Here is a 17,744-nt window from a genome sequence, read left to right on the forward strand (position 1 = left end):
GGCTTGCTTCAGGGTAAATAGACACTGTTTCTGGGACTTGAGGAGAAAGTGATGCTCTAAAGTACACCCACTTGTCTGTCCATCTTCTGTCCCAGTCAGCCTTGTTCAGGGCCTCTAGCTGCTCACCTATCTTCTTACAGCTACTCACTAGATGGTATGAGACTTACCTAGACAGGAGATGCCACCAGCCAATAGCTGTGGGTGGAACAATGACCATTATGTATGGGCCTTGGCTTCTCCCCTGGGAACTCACAGGAGAGATTGGAATGTGGATGGGAAGGAAAGATGGGAGGATGGCAGTGAGCCATGCCACAGAAGCCAAGTAGTAGAAAGGCTGAAGCACAGTGTCAGGGACAGCGCCAGACTCCAGCTCCAGGGACCTGGGTGTGTTCTCTCAGTTGCTTTCTTACCCTGGATATGTTTGAGGCAGGAGTGTGTGTGTGTGTGTGTGTGTGTGTGTGTGTGTGTGTAGATTCATGCTTGACACATCATTCATGTGGCAGGTAGGCAGTAGCTTTTCTAGAGTTGGTTCTCACCTTTCACCTTGTTTGGGAGCAGTGCTTCTCCTCCTGCCACTGTTGAGTACTCCAGTTAGGTGACACCAGCTTCCACATGATTCTCCTGTCTCCATCTTTCTATGGGAATGCTGGGATTGTGGCCACAGCCAGTGTATCTAGTTTTCTCAACGAGTTCTGAGGCTCTGAATTCACATTGTTAACCTTGTATAGCAAGTGCATTTACCAACCAAGACATCTATCTCCCTGGGCCCATAGGATTGTGTTTTTCTCTCATTTGCAATTCCTTTATTCCTCTTATCTGGCCCTAATTCCAGATGAGTGTCTGAGATTTCCTCATCTCTAAGGCATGCTTATTTTGATGCATTTTACACCCATAATCTGGTGAGGATTTCCTGCCAATCTTTTTGATAAAAGGAGGCTCTGATGTGTGAAGATTTAACAGCAGGTGTCTAGACCCACCACCCAGAATGCTATTTGGAAACTGGATCCCTCTGCCCTGTGTGCTGCATGGCTCCCTCCTCTGGAAAAAATCTCCATTCACTAAGGTTCCACCATACAAATGGACAAGGGGTTTAACTCCACTTTCCAGCATGGCATCAATCACGTGTCACCCTTGTTAACGGATCTGAGGCCTTCTGAATAATTTAGAGAGGCTACCTAGGATACTTGTTGCTCCCAACTGTTAATGACAATATCAAGGGAATTAATTAACAGTCAATTATATCAATTTTAGATTTGGACATTGATTCCAATGCCGAGAGGTAAATTTGCATTTGTGTGTGTGTGTGTGTGTATGTGTGTGTGTGTGTACTTGCAAGTGTGTTTCTCCTCCCAGTTTTCATCTTGTCCAAGTCATTTCTAATCAAAACTGTACATGGGGACAGGTTCAAATTATTTCTGTTCTCTTGCTCTATTTCGGCAGTAGATGAGTAAGGATAAAAAAAAACTGGGTCACTATTCCATATTTTCAGACAACTGTAGGTTTCTGATGTTATCATGGTCTTTGTCTCTAACTGCCTGGGGGGAAAGGAGTTTGAATGTATGAATAATAAATGTAACCAAAAAAGTAAAATTATGGTGGATGTCATTTGCACAAGTGTGTATGTATCTTGTCCTAAAGAGCTTGCAATGATGGAGAGACAAAGGGGAATTACAGGGACTATGCCCACCTGTCACAGTCAAGTGCAAGTGTGTGTCCGTTTCACAAGTGGGACAAGTCTGTTAAGCATTTGCTGAACTTCGCACATGAAGGAACTTTTACAACCTTCTCTGATCTTTGATATTATGAAATGGCATCTCACTGAAAACAATCTTTGCTGCGTGATTTGGCAGGAGTCGGCTAGACTGCTTTATGAAAAATGACAGCTACTAGGAAAGTAATTAAAGATGTATTTTGCCCAAAGCAAAAGTATTTTTGGAATCAATACCAAACATCTTTAATTTCTCAGCTCTTTCCACAGTCATTGTTCAATATGGGATGTGTGTGGGGAGTCTTAACTCTCGAGGACAGGGGGCAGCAGGCCTTTCTGGTTTCATTTTTGAGTCTCCATTGGCAGTGTGGGGTGGAGGAGCCACCAGACCTCTCACTGGCCAGCTGGCATCTTCACTGGTTCTTCCTAGAGCTGTTGAAGTCTTTGGAAAGTAGTAATGGAGCCGGGGTGGTACAGGCTGAGTTTGGGGCAATACTTCAAGGTTTGAGTTAAAGACGATGAGGCTTCTGGAGGCATCTTTGGGGGTTGGTTGAGCACCCCCAACAGGTCTTGCTCACAGGCTTCCTTTGTGTGTGATGCTGGATTGGCTGAGAACCACAAGGATTTCAGAATGTTTCTCTCTCCTTTCCTTTTCTTTCACCCGCCTGACTCTCATTCACCTTCCAGGTGCCTTCTTGGATGTGCCACAAACCCTTCTTAGGATGCTCTGCCCCTCACTGCTACCGCTCACAGCATCAGCTCCCTTCGCATGGTTGATGGCTCATTCTCCTTGAAGGCCATCTCTTTGGACAAAGCCTACAATTCTCTTAACCAATTCACATTCACATCTTCGTCTGGGACTTTGAATAAACACCCATAGATGTGGGTGAAGAGAGCCAGGAGTTGTGTTTGCAGTCACGTTTGTGCTTGGGTCTCTCACATCTTTAGCTTACACTCACCTGAGTCTAATTTTACCAGGATAGAATCTTAGAGTATGAAGACAGTGGCTCTCCTCTCCCCCACCCTCCCCCACTGCCCTCTCCTCTCATGCTTTCCTTTCCTCTCTCCTTTTCCATTCTGTTCTGTTTTGCTTTATTTGTTTATTTTAATGTGTGTGGGTGTTTGGGCTGCATGAATTTCTGTGTACCACATACGTATCTGGTGCCCAAAGAGGCCAGCAAAGGACATTGGATCCCCAGGAACTGGAGTTACAGAAAGTTGTGAGCCATCATGTGAGTGATAAGAGATGAACCCAGGCCCTCTAGAAAAGCCACTGCCCTTAACCTCTAAGCCATCTCTCCAGCCCCCATGTTGGTTTTAGTTTTTAATTACTATTCTGTGTGTATGTGTGTGCCAGACTGTATGACTGTGCACCATGACTGTGCAGGATTCTGAAGAGGTCAAATCCCTTGGAACTGGAGTAACAACGGTTGTTTGTTATGAGCTGCCGTGTGGGTGCTCAGAACATGGGTCCGCTGGAAGAGCAGCCAGTGCTCCTAACTTCAGAGCCATCTCTCCAGACCTTGCTGTGCTTTTTGACACATTTTCTCTAGTGTTAGACTGGACTTGGCCTCCTGATTCTGTGTCATCCTTCTCAGTTCTGGAATTACAAGTGTGTACTGCCACACTCAGTTCTCAGTTGGGTTTTTCTATGTTCTCCTGTATTGGAACTGTGAGTCCCTTGCTATCTTGACATGATAGGAAAGCTGTGAAGTAAACCCTACACAGCCCAGAGGGGAGAGGACTGACCATTGGGAGCATTTTTACCACTGTGTGAATGAGGACGTGATTGTTGCTTTGGGACTGTGATGGATTTATGAGACTCATCTCTGCCTTAGTATTTGGTCTTTCCCAGGCCACAGGGTCTATGAGCTAGCCTGGTCCAGTAGGGTCGCTTCAGAAGCTTAGAACATGGCTTCTGCTAAGAAGGCCAGAGGTGTCTGCTCTGTCACTGGAGCCCCAGTGTCTGTTCTGGAACTTCAGCAGGTGTCAGATTGGAAGGGGAACCTAGCCTTTGATTTTGTAGCTCTGGGAACAGGTTTTCATCTTCCTGTTTAGTTTCCATAACACATCACCTCCCTTTCCCCTCCCACACAGGGCTATTAAATATGTATCATATATATATATATATATATATATATATATATATATATATACACTTGTGATATGTATAGACGAATGCCACTTAATGATGAAGATATTTTTGGAGGAATGGGGTTGTTAGGTCGCTCAGTCACTAAGGGAAGATCACAGAATGTATCTCTAGAAGCTGACATGGCTATGACATCATGAGGTAAAACAATCCATGGGACCATTCTCATATATGCAGTCCAGAGACATCATTATATGGTTCATGACTATGTGTTTGAGTGCTTGAGAAGGGAGAGAGAGAGAGAGAGAGAGAGAGAGAGAGAGAGAGAGAGAGAGAGAGAGAGAGAAACAGAAAACCATATGTGCACACAACAATTTACTGCTGATTTTTTTGTTGATAACTCCTTCTGCAGAGCAAATAATATCTTGTGTCTTAACAATAAAGTGTGTAGACATTTCTCAAAGTCACATGAACAGCTGTGCCAAGGACAGGAGGTGTCCCTTGGCCCAATTTCCACTATCTAGGTGCTGTGGATTTTCCTTGCTTCGGATCTTAACAAGGCATTAATTTCCCCCTCATTGATATGCATAGTCAGACATAGTTAATCTTTGGGACACTTGCTGGTCAGATGCCTGTGATAAGCCTGGATTAAGGGAATTCTGATTGCCCATCTTCCCAAAGTGCCAAACGGCTCAGGAATCCAGAAGAGTATGCTCGAAATCAGCAGAACTGTCAGTGGACACCACCCATGGCCATGTTGGCTGTGTCCCAAGGAGACTTCGAGTCCTGACAGTGCTGATAATGACAGTATGGAACAGTCCTTGAGAAGATGGATCCCCCTGCACTGGTCTTTATGCTATGGTGGAATGTGAGTTCAACCTTCCTGGGGTTCCTGCCTTTTGGCTGTAGTTTTATAAGTAGGTGCGGTGTGTGTGAAGCAGTTACTGCTCCTTCTCATGTGGCAGTCCTTACTGTACTGGGAGTTCCAGCCCTGAGCTAGTCCAGAAGGAGAGGGAGTTAAAACAACCACTGCCTGCCAGACACTCCGTTGTCAGTCTCCCTCACTAGAGTGCGCATGTCATAAAGAGTGTCTTCAAAGTGTTGGCCAGTGTATTCTGCTTGGTGAGGATAGCTCTAGGAGATAGACTGTGTGCCTTCCTCCAAGCCCTCCCTGTACCTCTGGGTCCTCCCTCCGTGTGTCAGTCTCTGGGTGGCCTGATGAGAACTTGTGAAAGCTGCCTTTTCCTCCTCTCAGTTGGTGCCCTGTGTGGGGTAGAGTGGACAAGCTCAGCTCCCCCACCATCTGATGTCTTAATGACATTGCATGAGACTCTATTTCAATCCTGTTCTCCCAAAGATGCCCCTTCCCATCCCAAAAGACCCTACTTTTGCTCACAGGCAGCATCTGCATCAGCATCAGCAATGCTGCCTGTGTTTGAGCTGGATGTAGTGGTCTTGAACTTTGACTCTAAAGTCAGACCCTAGGGATTAGATAAGAAGATGCTCTCAGAGCTGCTAGTCAAGTGGAGAGTGGTCCAGTTCTGTTGGAGGAAGAGGTAGAAATAGAGACCAAAAATAAGGACTGGGACAATGGCACAGGAAGTTAAATGTTTGTTCTGCAAGAGGACTTGAGTTAGGTCATTACTAGAACCTTGAAGTTAAGATCACCAGAAAATCTGGGAATGGTGGTACATGCTTGTCACCCCAGCTCTGGGGAGGTGAGGATACCTGGATCTCTGAGGCTCAGTGGCTAACTGGCCCTGCTCAGTGAATATTCTTCAGGTCAGTGAAACCTTGTCTCAAAAAACGTGGTGGTGTTTGGAGAAGATACCACAGACAAATAGACTTCTGACTTTCACATACTGTCCTATACACATGTGTGCCAGCATGTACACAAGTACATACACACACACATGGGGTGGGGTGAGGGGGATTCATAGACAGAGAGAAAACATGCACACTAGTACAGTGGCACAGGCTTACAACCAAGCACAGGGTGGGGGCAGTGGTGAGGCTACATAGATGAGTCATAGAATCCTCCTCCTCCCCCTCCTAAACTGCCTCTCCTTTCCTCCCCTTCTCTCTCCTTCCACTACCCTCCTCTCCTGTCCCCTCCCCTCTTTTCCTTTCTCCCATCCCTCCTTTTCTTCCTTTTCCTCTCCTCTACCCCTTCCTTTCTCTTTCCCTCCTCTTTCCCTCTCTCTTTTTCCTCCTCTCTCTCTTTCCCCCCAGTAGAGTGAGCTTTTGCCATCTCTATGCTTTCTTAGGCATATCAAAGCAGATCTAAGAATTTTTATTCTAATGGATTTGAAAGAGTGAAAAACTGGAGAGAGTTCCTGCTCCCATGGACACAGGAACTAATTCAGCTATAGCCAAATACCCCTGGATACAGGAGAACAGCAGGCGCTATGGAAAGAGGAAGCGTACGTGCGGTACAAGGCCAAGGCATCAGCTGGGCTCTGAGTGAGGCTGTGTGCTGTGCAGAGCTACAGTGGCTTGATGGTTTGTGTTAGAACAAATTAAAGGCAAGAATGGACTGTAGTTTCTATAAGTACATATCTGTTTGAATCTTTGGGGATGACGTTGGGTGTTCTGGAGGGTATGGGTATGCAGTGAATTCATCCCATTGGACACATTGTGAGGTGGAGAGAAAGAGAGTTCTAGAAGGAACAGAGGACCTTGGCAGTTTTTCAAATTCCACTCTCTCTCCAGATTCTCTTTAGCACAGTTTGTTGTACTGTTTCTCAGAGGATGATGGCTATGGGTCAGCATTTGTGTAGTCTCAGATCTGAATGAATGGCTTTGCCATGGAGATGAGAGTCGAGTCCATCCTTTGTGCCCCGGGGCAAATAGTTCAGTGCAAGAGCCCAGGGTACAGGGAGTAGAGAACCCCAGGCAGGCACTGTGGTTGAAGGGGAAGGATGCGTCCTGCAGCCCAGGTCTCCAGGGTCAGACTTGCCTTAAGGGACATCTTAGCCTGGGGACATCTGGGGACACCCTTAGTGCTCTCCCTTGAGCACTTTCTCTTTTAAAACAAGGCCCTTGTGTTCCATACTTTTCAATTGCTGTGACAAAATGCCATGACCAAGGCAACTTATTCAAAGTAGGGTTTAACTGGGCTTACAGTTTCAGAGGGTTGGAGCCATGGTGGCGGAGCTAAGGCATGACAGCAGGAACAGCTGAGCTCCTATCCTGATTTCCCAGCAGGAAGCAGAGAGACACAGTGGGAATGGCTCAAGTCTTTTGAAACCTCCAAGCCAATCCCAGTGACACAGCTCCAACTGGGAGTAGTTCCACCACCTAGGAACTAACTATTCAAACATATGAGCCTATGAGGCCATTCTCATTTAAACCACCACAGTCTGCTTCATGGTCCTGAGGTTCAGAGAATGGTGTGTTCTTAGCAAAGGCCAGAGGTATCTTAGGGGAGGTTCCCAAGCTATAAGGTGGTACTGGATAGCCTGAACTTTCAGGCATGTCTTTTTTATTTATTTTTTTTAAACAGGCTGGCTTAGTTGATAGACTCCTATAATATCCTAGAATGCAGTATCATTTTCCTGTGGTTAGATTAGATTCCATGTCCAGTAGCTAGTGGTTCTGCCTTCCATACATGCAAAGGGCTGTGCATGACAGGGAGTGCTAGAATTCATGAATACAAGGAAACCCTTTTTCTTGGAGCAAAGGCCTTGGGTCTTCAGCTAGGGCTGGATTGTGGTGGTTCCTGATGATGAACAGATGTGATAGAGGACATCTGATGCCAGAAAGCACACCTTGTGGAGTGGCAGACACTACCAGACAAGAGCATGGACATCTCATCTTACTACCCCAATGTGCCCAAATTGTCCACCACTGGAGTCCAAAAATGCCAGTTTCTAAGCTTCATTTTGCAGAGTGTGACTCTTGGTTGAAGGGTGTGACGAAAGATGATCTATGCAAGGGACCTAGTGCTTACAAGATGTTTTATGTACGGTCCTTGGGCAAAATAGATAGCCCCATGCTTTGCTTAGGATGAATACACACCGTGTTCTTCAATAGCATCGTTCTTCTGCCTTCCATCCGCCGAAGCCAGCTGCTAGCTCTCTGCCTCATTTTGTCCTCCTAAGGAGAGGAAATCTGATGCCAGCTCTAGGCTGGATGTGGAGCTGGTCCTCTGATGTGAGGAGGGCAAGAAGCTGGGTAGGAGGAGACTGGCTCCCTCCATCCTGACCTTGCCTGCCACTGGTGCCAGTGTCGAACAAAGGTCCTTTGGCTTGGGGGGTTGCCACATCTTGGGGAGATGGCCTCTGTGCTGCCCCCTACTTGTACTCTCAGCTGACTTCCTGATGCCATGAAGCAGAGGTTGGGACTTTCCTCTTGGTCATGCAGAGAAACCTTGGGTATCTGACCTCACCTCTCCTCTCGCTCAGTCAATCTCTCTCCAATTGTTTCATCAGCGCTGGGACTGTCAGCTCAGACCTGACAAGTGACAAGTCTCAGGCTCATGCTGACTAGATAATCAAAGTCTTGTCAGGGCTGCCAATACCCTGCAGATGGAGAGGACAAAGGAAGGGTTTCCACAGAACCCTCTGCTGCACACAGAGCCTGCCGAAGCCACTTACTCCAATCACCTGCTTGTTCCTAAATGTCTCTTGGGGCTGAGCCCAAACCGAACCAATGCTAAACAGCGAAATGCAAATTTTCTATTTCACACAGTATTATCTAGTCACTTTATGCATTAAAAGCACACATGTATCTTTTGGTCATATTGAATAGTGAAAACATTGGCAAAAGATTTTTGTATTAAAACTATATTTTTAATATATCTAGTTGGGTGTGACAGTTCAGGCCTACAGTCCTCTGCATTCAGGGGACCAAGGCAAGAGAAATGCAAGTTTGAGACTAGCCTGGGTTACATAGGGAGAGCCTGTATCAAAGCACAAAAAAATAAAAATAAAAATAAAAATCTAGACAGGAAAATGCCTACATTGCATCTTTTAGAAACACCAATATATAAGCCGTCGATGGTGACGCTGGGTCTAAGCAATAAAACAAGTGTGGCTTTCCAATCCCCACCCTTTGGTGTCCCTTCCAGAGGGTGCGCGTCCGTGAGCAACCACCCTTGTATGAGAGTGGCAGCCAGTCAACTCATCTGTCTGCCTTGGAGTCTCACAGAGCCTGACCCTGCCTGCCCAATCTGTGAGGAAGAGAACTTGACAATCTACTCAAAGCCCTGGGGGAAGTTGGGAACTATGGTAGGTGCCATCTTCTCCTTTCTTCTTCGCACACTGCAGGCAGGCCAGCATCTGCTCTTCACCCTCAAAGCACAGCTGTCACCGTGAAAGGTCTCTTGTCCAGTGACACTAAGGCACTAAGCTATCTACCTCCCTTGCACAAGAGACATCCCTCCCTCTCTTCCTCCCTCCCCTTTTTTTCTCTCCCTCTTTCCCTCACTTCCTGTAGGGGGACATGTATGTATGCATGTATGCACAAAGCCATGTGAATGTGTGTGTGTGTGTGTGTGTGTGTGTGTGTGTGTGTGTGTGTGTAGTGGACATTGCTTAGAAATGAGATTCCATGTAGCCCTTGGAAATCTAACTGTCCTGCTGAGGTTAGGTGATGGGCCTGTGTATATCCACCTCAGCCTCCTGTGACCTCATCCCTTCTCCTCAACTCTGGCTCTGTATCTCCAGCCATACTGTTTACCCTGGTTGGTCAACCAGGGCCAATGAACTTACTGTTGTGGCTTCTTCTTTCCACTGACTCCTTCTACAGTTCCCGAGACTTCCCTGACGCTCTCAAGCCAGGTTCCCACCAGCTCTGCTGACATATGGCCCTCCACTGGCCTTGCTCCCTGGCCTCTTCAACCACTGCCTGTTTGGATTTTCTTGATGATAATGACTGCTCTTTTTCCTGACTCCTGCCATGTTTGTTGTCCACTCCCTTCACAGAGACAGGCACGTGTACCCCTGCGGGGACTCGTGCTGCTCACTGTTGATCTCTAGAGTGCCTGGAGGGTGGCAGATGCTGCAGGTACCAGAGCAGAAGACACCAGTCATTCCCACACAACTTGCATGGAACTTCGTGTTCCAGGAAGGGGCCAACAGCCTCTTGCCTTTGTGAGATTGGGGCAGAGTTTTCTCGTCTTTGGAAGTTCCTATCACCTCTCTTGTAGCTCTTCCTTGCCTGCTGAGTGGGCCTCAGTGCTTAACCCTCTAAGAAAATGGGACTCCTTAATGCTCCCTGCTACATCTCAACTCAGTACCTCTAAGTGAGGGGCTTTCTGGGGACAGGTCAGGTGCCTGTCATCACACAATGGCCATTGCCCTCCATGCACATATCCTGTGTGGTTGCCAATATGAATAAGGCACACAACTCAGCAAAAGAGATGGAACCATGATCATAAGAAAGAGTACAGTGCAGCTAAGGGGTCACAGCAAGGAGGGAGAGCCTGGAGCATCATGGGAGACTTTCTGGAGGAGGTAACTCCTGAGCTGAAGATCACTTATATCAACACTTAGATCCTGTGTTGGTTTCTGTCAACTAGATTTACTTCTGTAAACCTAGACGTATCTGGGAAGAGAGAATCTCAATTGAGAAAATGCTTCTGTTGTATTGGCCTAGAGGCAAGTCTTGATTAATGATTGGCGTGGGTGGGCCCAGCTCACTGGCTGTGATGCCACTCCTGGGCAGGTGAGCCTGTATTTCATAAGAAAGAAAGCTGAGTGAGCCTTTGGGAACAAGCCAATAAGCAGCACCCCTTCATGGTTCCTGTCTCTGATCCTGCCTCCAGGTTCCTGTTTTGAGTGGCTGCCTTGACTTCCCTCAGCAATGAATTATGAATAGGACATGTAAGCTAAAGAAACACTTTATTCCCCAAGTTGCTTTTTTTGTCAGTGTTTTTTTTGTTTGTTTGTTTTAGTTTTTGTTTTTGTTTGTTTTTTTGTTGTTTGTTTAATTTTTTTTAATCACAGCAACAGAAATCAGACTAAGATAAATGAGAAATGAAAACGAGGTGAAAAAGGTCCTGTATCTCCCTGGCCCAGCTGATGATAACCAAGGAGGTCATGCAAATGTAGTATCCATTGGCTGATAAATGATAAAGAAGCTGCTAAGGAAAGGTGTGAGTTCTCATGCAACCCCTCCTCCTCCTGACTCATGCAGTGATGCATCCAAGAGCAGGTGAGGCCAAGCCTCCTGGCTCAACATTTCTTCAGCAGCATCCTATCCTGGTCATTTTTGTGGAGCCTCTGCAAGGCCTCTTGGAAAACTCTCCTCTTTCCCAGTTGTGTTGTCCTGTCCCAACCATCCCTGTAATCCTAAAGCAAAAACGGACTGGTCTTCTAGAAGCCAGCTGCACCAGCAGTTACCCTGGCCCTGCCTTTATGGTGCTATTGACAGTAGAAATTTTTGTCCAATTGTAGCTCCCCACCTCCAGGCTCCATCAACTTTCAGGCAGCCATATTTAGGAGGGAGTCATGAGGACAGGGGGCATGTGTGTGTGTGTGTGCAAACCAATATTCCCCTGTCTAATTTATATTTTACATTCCTGTAAAATCATGCTTAGGGTATTTTGGTAATCTCTGCTGAGATTAAGTATAATGCTGTACATTTAATTGATATAAGTGGTTTCAATTCTCCTTAATATGACAAATCTCCAGTGTGAAATATTCTTAGTTAATGATCAACATAAAATAGAGTTCATTTTTAATATGAGTACAAGATTTGAATTAATTTGTAGCTGGAGCAGGGGCTATTAAACTGTGTGTTCACACAGTGTGCAGTTACACATGTGGTCATACATGTGGGGGACATGTGTTGTCATATATGAGGATTGGCCCATACATATGTACTCTGTATAAAAACATAAAGGGTGTGTTACTTCTGGGCTGAGCCAAGGGTCCCCACCCTTCCTCCATCCTCTGTCTTGGAAAGGTATCTTTTAGCACCTCATATGTAAAGAGCTGTCCAGCCTCTTCATTTCTACAGCTTCTTAGCCTTCAGTGCAAAGGGGGCTGCCTTGGTGTCCTGGGGGGCTTTGCCTGAGTCCAGGAGCAGGGTGGGTACCATATCAAAGCTGGACGTATGCTGTACAAACTATGCCAAGGTCATCTGTTCCTCCCAATTTGGTGTCTGGCATGCAACAATTACTGGCTTGAAAATTAGCATATTGCTGTACATTATCAAAACCATATGATAGCTGACGTCATCCAGAGAGTTTCATGAGGGACTCAGCTTAAAGAAGTTCCTCAGAACCATGTCTAGGAAGAAGGTCTCCCAGGGCTACCATTCAAAGCCAAGGCCATTTGTTGCATGCGTTGCATGCCCTTGCTTCTGATGTTCACAGGCCTAGGCAAGGGAGTACATTTCCCCAGGGCATCAGAGCTAGTAAGTATTTGTGGAAAGCCAGGGCCAAGGTCTGGGTCTGAAAACTGGCCACAGCCTGAACTACTTGGCAGTAACACAGCAACAATCTTCTTAAACTGTTAAGAGAAAGTAGTGGTGTGTGTGTGTGTGTGTGTGTGTGTGTGTGTGTGTGTGTGTGTGTGTGTATGGCGGGGGCAGTTGGGGCTAAGTGCCAGAGTGAATATTGAATAAACCATGTGTGGAGTGGAGGCAGTGACATGCAGGAGATATCTGTTCAGCCTGGACCTTTGGTTCCCTTTACAGCTGAGACACACGGCTAAGGCACCTCCAAGTTCGTTATGATGTGAGTCATTTTAAAGAGGCCATCACTCTTACATAATTTCCAGTTGGCAGTCACCTCTTTAACAATGATGGGATTCGAATCCCACTAACAATGAGACTTCTCCACCCCCTCCTGGAGACAGGGTAGGGGTACAGGAGACTGTGCACAGTCAAGTTCAATTTCTATTGGTTTATGTAGCTGCAGGAGGAATCTTTAATCACATATACAATATTATTGGCAACACCGTGCAATAAAAGGGCCGAATGCTTCAGTTTTCTAGATCCCCTTTTATATTTCAAAATTGCTTTTCTTTCAAATTAGTGCATCTTATACATTTTCTTAAAAGGAATTACTTATAGCTTCACTTCCCCCACCACCCTTTTGTTGGCTTACCATTCTTTTTAAAATCACCAGCTCATGGGGGCTGCAGCCTTTCAAATACTTTGCATATGGAATGAAAAGCTTGGGTGTATTCTGCTGTAATTTTTAAGAATGGCATAATTTTAATTAGAAATGTATAGATGGATAAAAATAATGCAGCTTCAAGTTACTAATTAGGTATTTTATTACTCTTGGATTTAAAGAAGAAGTGAGCTGGCTTCTAACCAGACGATGGGGAGGGAGGAGGGACTGGAGGTTTCCACAAGGCTCCCCAGGAAAAACCAAGTTCTTCAGGACCCACTTGGTCCTGACTGAGGGAGACTGGGTGCTTGATGGTAGAAAAGATTGGAATTCAGAAGAAAAATATACCCAGCAAGAAAAAATGCAGAGACACCAGCAAAAAGCTGGGGAAATGGCCTCTTTGAAATCCAGTATCAAATGACAAATACAGCCTTCCATCTTGAATGTCTCACCCCTCCGCTGAGCATCAGTCCCAGTAATGCCAGCCAAATGGAAGCTTTGTTTTCTTCTTCCTCCTTAGCATTTCCAGATAAATACACCCATGGCTAACTGGGTGTATTCAAAAGGCTTTTGTGCTTTAAGCAGGGATGTCTGTGATACGGGATGGCTGCTTTTAGGAAGTCAATCCTCCTCTGGGTTGTGTTTGATTCCAGTGAGGCGGCTTCCTCCAGGTTGCTGCAGAGGTACAAAGCCATAGCTCTGTTCCAAGTTCTTGATGCCTGGACTGAAGCCAGTGTAATGTGGCGTGGCTACAGCATTTGGAGGGAGTTTTGGTTGCTGTACTCCAAAGATATGGGCGTGATCTTTTCTCTGAGATGATGGTGTCTTCTTTACTCTTGGCCTTTGGAGACAGGGAACTTTTAGAAAGTACAGTGGATTTGATAAGGTACATTTTTGTCCTTGAAATAGAGCACATTGTCTAGATGGAAGAAAAGCAGTTCTGGGATGGTCCTGCAGTCTATGGTCTACATGGTCTGAGCATGGTCTCACCCATAAGAACAAAGGCTACTTCTTACTTGCCTAGTGTCATCTATTTCACAGAGCTCAACTTTGAGTCTTTACAAGACACACCAATGAATGATGAGTCCAGGTATGTCTCAGCTCCTGGCTTCCAACCTAGGACTTCATTGATTCTCTGCACCTAAGATTAGGCATGATGAAGTAATTATGGGGTTAATGGAGGTACTTCCAGTATGTGGAACTTCTACAGAGGAGTGTCTTCCAAGAGAAGCAAAGCAGCTTCCCCCATTAGAGATGGTTTGAGGCCAGGAACTTCCAGGCTGTCATATTTAATTATGCAGCATACTAATCAATGGAGAACCCAGCAGCATCCTGACTCAGAGCAGCTAGCATCTGTTCTCAGTCCTGCCTTCATAATAGGAACATTGCCAAAGGCTGTAGAGACTACTTAGCTGGGTATAAAAGATGTTGTCAGCAGGCCAAAGAAGTCCTGGTTGGGTTTGGATGAACTATTTCTTTAATGGGGCAGAAAAGAATTAATTGAACTGCATCTAATAAAAATAAGCTCCTAGATTCTTTGAGAAAAATGCAATGAACTGTGTCTGGTTAGAAGTAAAGACACCCATTGTTTTGGTTTTCACCACCTAGAGCAAAATGTGTGATCCCAGATTTTGCTTAGTTGGTAGCTCTTAAAAGCTTTTTATCTTTTGAGACTATACAGGCAGATGAAACATATTGTTCAGGAACTTGGGCTTTAACCTATCTTGTCAACATTTTTTCAAAATTTATTTTATGGGTATAAATGTTTGGCCTGCATGTATATCTAGGTACCATGTGTGTACTGTGCACCTAGTGGACTGAAGAGGGAATAAGATCTTTTGTAGTTGGAGTTAGAAGGTTCTGGAAACTGAACCCTAGTCCTCTGGGAGAGTAGCCAGTGCTCTTAACCACTGAGCCATTTCTTCAGCTCTTCCTGTCATTGTTCTTAATTCTTCTTCTTTCAATTAACCAGCAACACAGCAAAGCAGAGAAGCACAGAGGATGTCAGATACCCATTGGTTTCTGCTGGTATGAACCTGAGTTCAGTGTCAGGGCCAGCAAGAGTAGACTAACTCCCTTGCCATATTCTCTAGCTCTGGCTCACTCTTTTGGCCAACAGGCCAATAAAAACGAATATTTATTGAGTGCCTTAGTTGGGTCGGGACCTAGTGTGAAGAGCAGGGCTTGGGAGCAGGGCAAGAAAGTGTGGCTTCATGGATCATACATGCCTTCAGGCAAACTCTGTAACATGAAAAAGAGCAAAGGGATTTCAAAGCCTCTTAGACAGAACTGCCCAGGGAAAGAGAAAACCATCTGTAAGAGTTCAGAAGAGGGTGGCATGGTCATGGCCTCAGAAATGGGATTTGAAGGTAGCAAATGGAATGTGGCAAGGTAAGAAGGAGGCACACCCCATTTCCAAGGTCAGTTACTTTCTATCCACAGGCTCACAGGAAGGAACTAATGAAGATCTCATCCCTAACCCTACTCCCCCACCCCCTGATGTATTTCCTAACCTTTCAGTAGTAATCAAAATTCACCTATATTGAGAATGTAGTGTCCTGTGACATGGTCAGCTTTCTTGTTCCTATTAAAATAAATGAGTTTGGATACCTGGAGATGAGGTTCCATGCCTTCATGATTCTGATCAAGGACTCAGTGTGTACTTTCCTGGGTGCTAATTTTGTACAGAAGGGACACTTCAGCTAAGGTCATATCAGGTCTCCAAGCTTTTTGCTCTGAAGACTACAGTACTTGAGAACAGCTCTGGTCCTCTCTCCTAATCCTTCCTGGTTTGAATACGTATGATAGATGGCTGAGTATGTATGAAGAATACTATGATAGCTCCTCTGCTTCTTGCCCAACAAGAGACTTTTAGATCTTTGTAGATGCTGTTGCAAGAGCTGTGCTAGGGGTGAGTTCTCCCTAAACGTTGGTGAGCTCCATGCTGCTAGTCAATCAGTCTGTTTTACCATTTCAAAGCTTGCTCCATACAGTCCATCTTTTCTCACCACATCCCAGGCACATAGCGTAAGTCTGCACACCTGTGTTTCACCAAGGTCTCCTCTTTCCATAAACGACAGGAAGGTCATCTGCCTTTAAGTTGCTTCTGCTTTCAGCGCTGAAGATGGTTCAAATTCAGGCCAAGAGCACAAAAACTCACCTCTAGACAAATAATCTCAGCACAGACACTTCTGCAATACCTTCTTAACTTTCTCTAGAACGCTATATACTTGGCTTCCCTATGTTCATCTTGCCCGAATCTACCAGTGACCAACAGATTTAAAGAGACCAGAAAGTGGCTTTCAAGCTGCCATTAGCACAGACCAGTTAATCTTTTACTGTTTATCCCCAAGGAGCAAAGCCAGGATCTTTCTTTTTTTTCTTTTTTTTTTTTGGATTTTTCGAGACAGGGTTTCTCTGTGTAGCTTTGCGCCTTTCCTGGGACTCACTTGGTAGCCCAGGCTGGCCTCGAACTCACAGAGATCCGCCTGCCTCTGCCTCCCGAGTGCTGGGATTAAAGGCGTGCGCCACCACCGCCCGGCAAGGGGCAAAGGCAAAACAGCCTACAGCACCCGGTATTCCCAGGCGGTCTCCCATCCAAGTACTAACCAGGCCCGACCCTGCTTAGCTTCCGAGATCAGACGAGATCGGACGCGTTCAGGGTGGTATGGCCGTAGACCAGGATCTTTCTAGAACACACCATTGCACTGTGAGCGTTTCAGTGCCATCTCTGAATTCTTTCACTCGCTGCAAATGTCAGCTGGGGGAAATGGGTGCTGGGACCTTACAGATCACCACCTGATTTCCAGGAAATCCCATCCCATCGACTGTAAAACAAATCCATACCGTCTCAGTGATAGTCATGCCATGAGCACTGTTCATTACCCATGTCTGACTTTCTTTCCCCACAGGTCCTGCTTCTCCTGCGACTAGAGGCTCTTGTCACTTGTGGCTCTCATTCATCCTTGTCACCCTGATTTTCCCTGGATCATAGTTGAGTCTGACATTCAGCCTGACACATGAGTCATTCTGTTCTTCCACACTCTGGAGTAGAGTGGCCATTTCTTCCACCCTTTTTGTGGTCCCCCGATGTTTCCAAACACCTTTCCTATGTCTACAGCTCCAACCTCAGCATCTTCTTTCCCTAACCAACCCGATCTACCCTGCCTGCATTGTGACTGGCCTCAGATATGCCTCTTCCCCCTGTCCTCTTTCTCTCTTCGTGGTCACAGCCATGGGGCCTCTCTTACCCTCTCCTCTATTCTCAGTTCTTGGGTTCATCATTGGATTGTCTGCAAACTTTTGGCTCTTTATTCCATGTATATAAAATGTTTGATTCCACAAGAACACAATATGGAGTGGAGCAAGCACAGCTGAGTAATGCTACAGATTTTTTTAATGAGACAGTGCAATGGACTAATAAAGGCTGTGTAACAAGTGCCACCTAGGTGAACCTTCATCTCTGCACACTACCCTATTATATCAGAATAGCTAAGTTTAGTTGCTACCATGTCACAAAAGTTATTCTTGCTGAGAAATTAGTAGTCTTTTGAGTCAATGGCCATGGGATGCTGGCCAAGCCTTTCATTACCTCTCCTGCAAGATTTTGCCAGTCTATAACAAAGCTGTTGCCCTGCTTTCCAGAACACCTCCACAAAGTCTTGGAAAAGGATGATGTTCTCCTTTATACCCAAGCAAAATATCTCAGACTATGAAATAGGATGAAAGAAAGACACAGCTACTTTATTGATTTGAATCATCTTTGACACATTTCCAACAGGGAGATTATCCCTCGTTCTCCTCAGCTGGGCTGATGGGGGAAGTGAAGTCTTCTCTCTATCTGAATTTGTATGTGGCTGAGTGGCTTTACTCATGAA

General features: G+C 45.6%; 1 non-coding gene across 1 annotated transcript; it reads right to left on the reverse strand.

Moving 5' to 3' along the window:
• Positions 1–16,427: 16,427 nt before the first annotated feature.
• Positions 16,428–16,546, reverse strand: LOC121826911 (5S ribosomal RNA). The gene has a single exon (XR_006069072.1). It is a non-coding gene; the product is annotated as a 5S ribosomal RNA (ribosomal RNA).
• Positions 16,547–17,744: the final 1,198 nt, after the last annotated feature.

Source organism: Peromyscus maniculatus, chromosome 1, assembly GCF_049852395.1.
Source record: "Peromyscus maniculatus bairdii isolate BWxNUB_F1_BW_parent chromosome 1, HU_Pman_BW_mat_3.1, whole genome shotgun sequence".
Taxonomy (NCBI): Eukaryota; Metazoa; Chordata; class Mammalia; order Rodentia; family Cricetidae; genus Peromyscus; species Peromyscus maniculatus.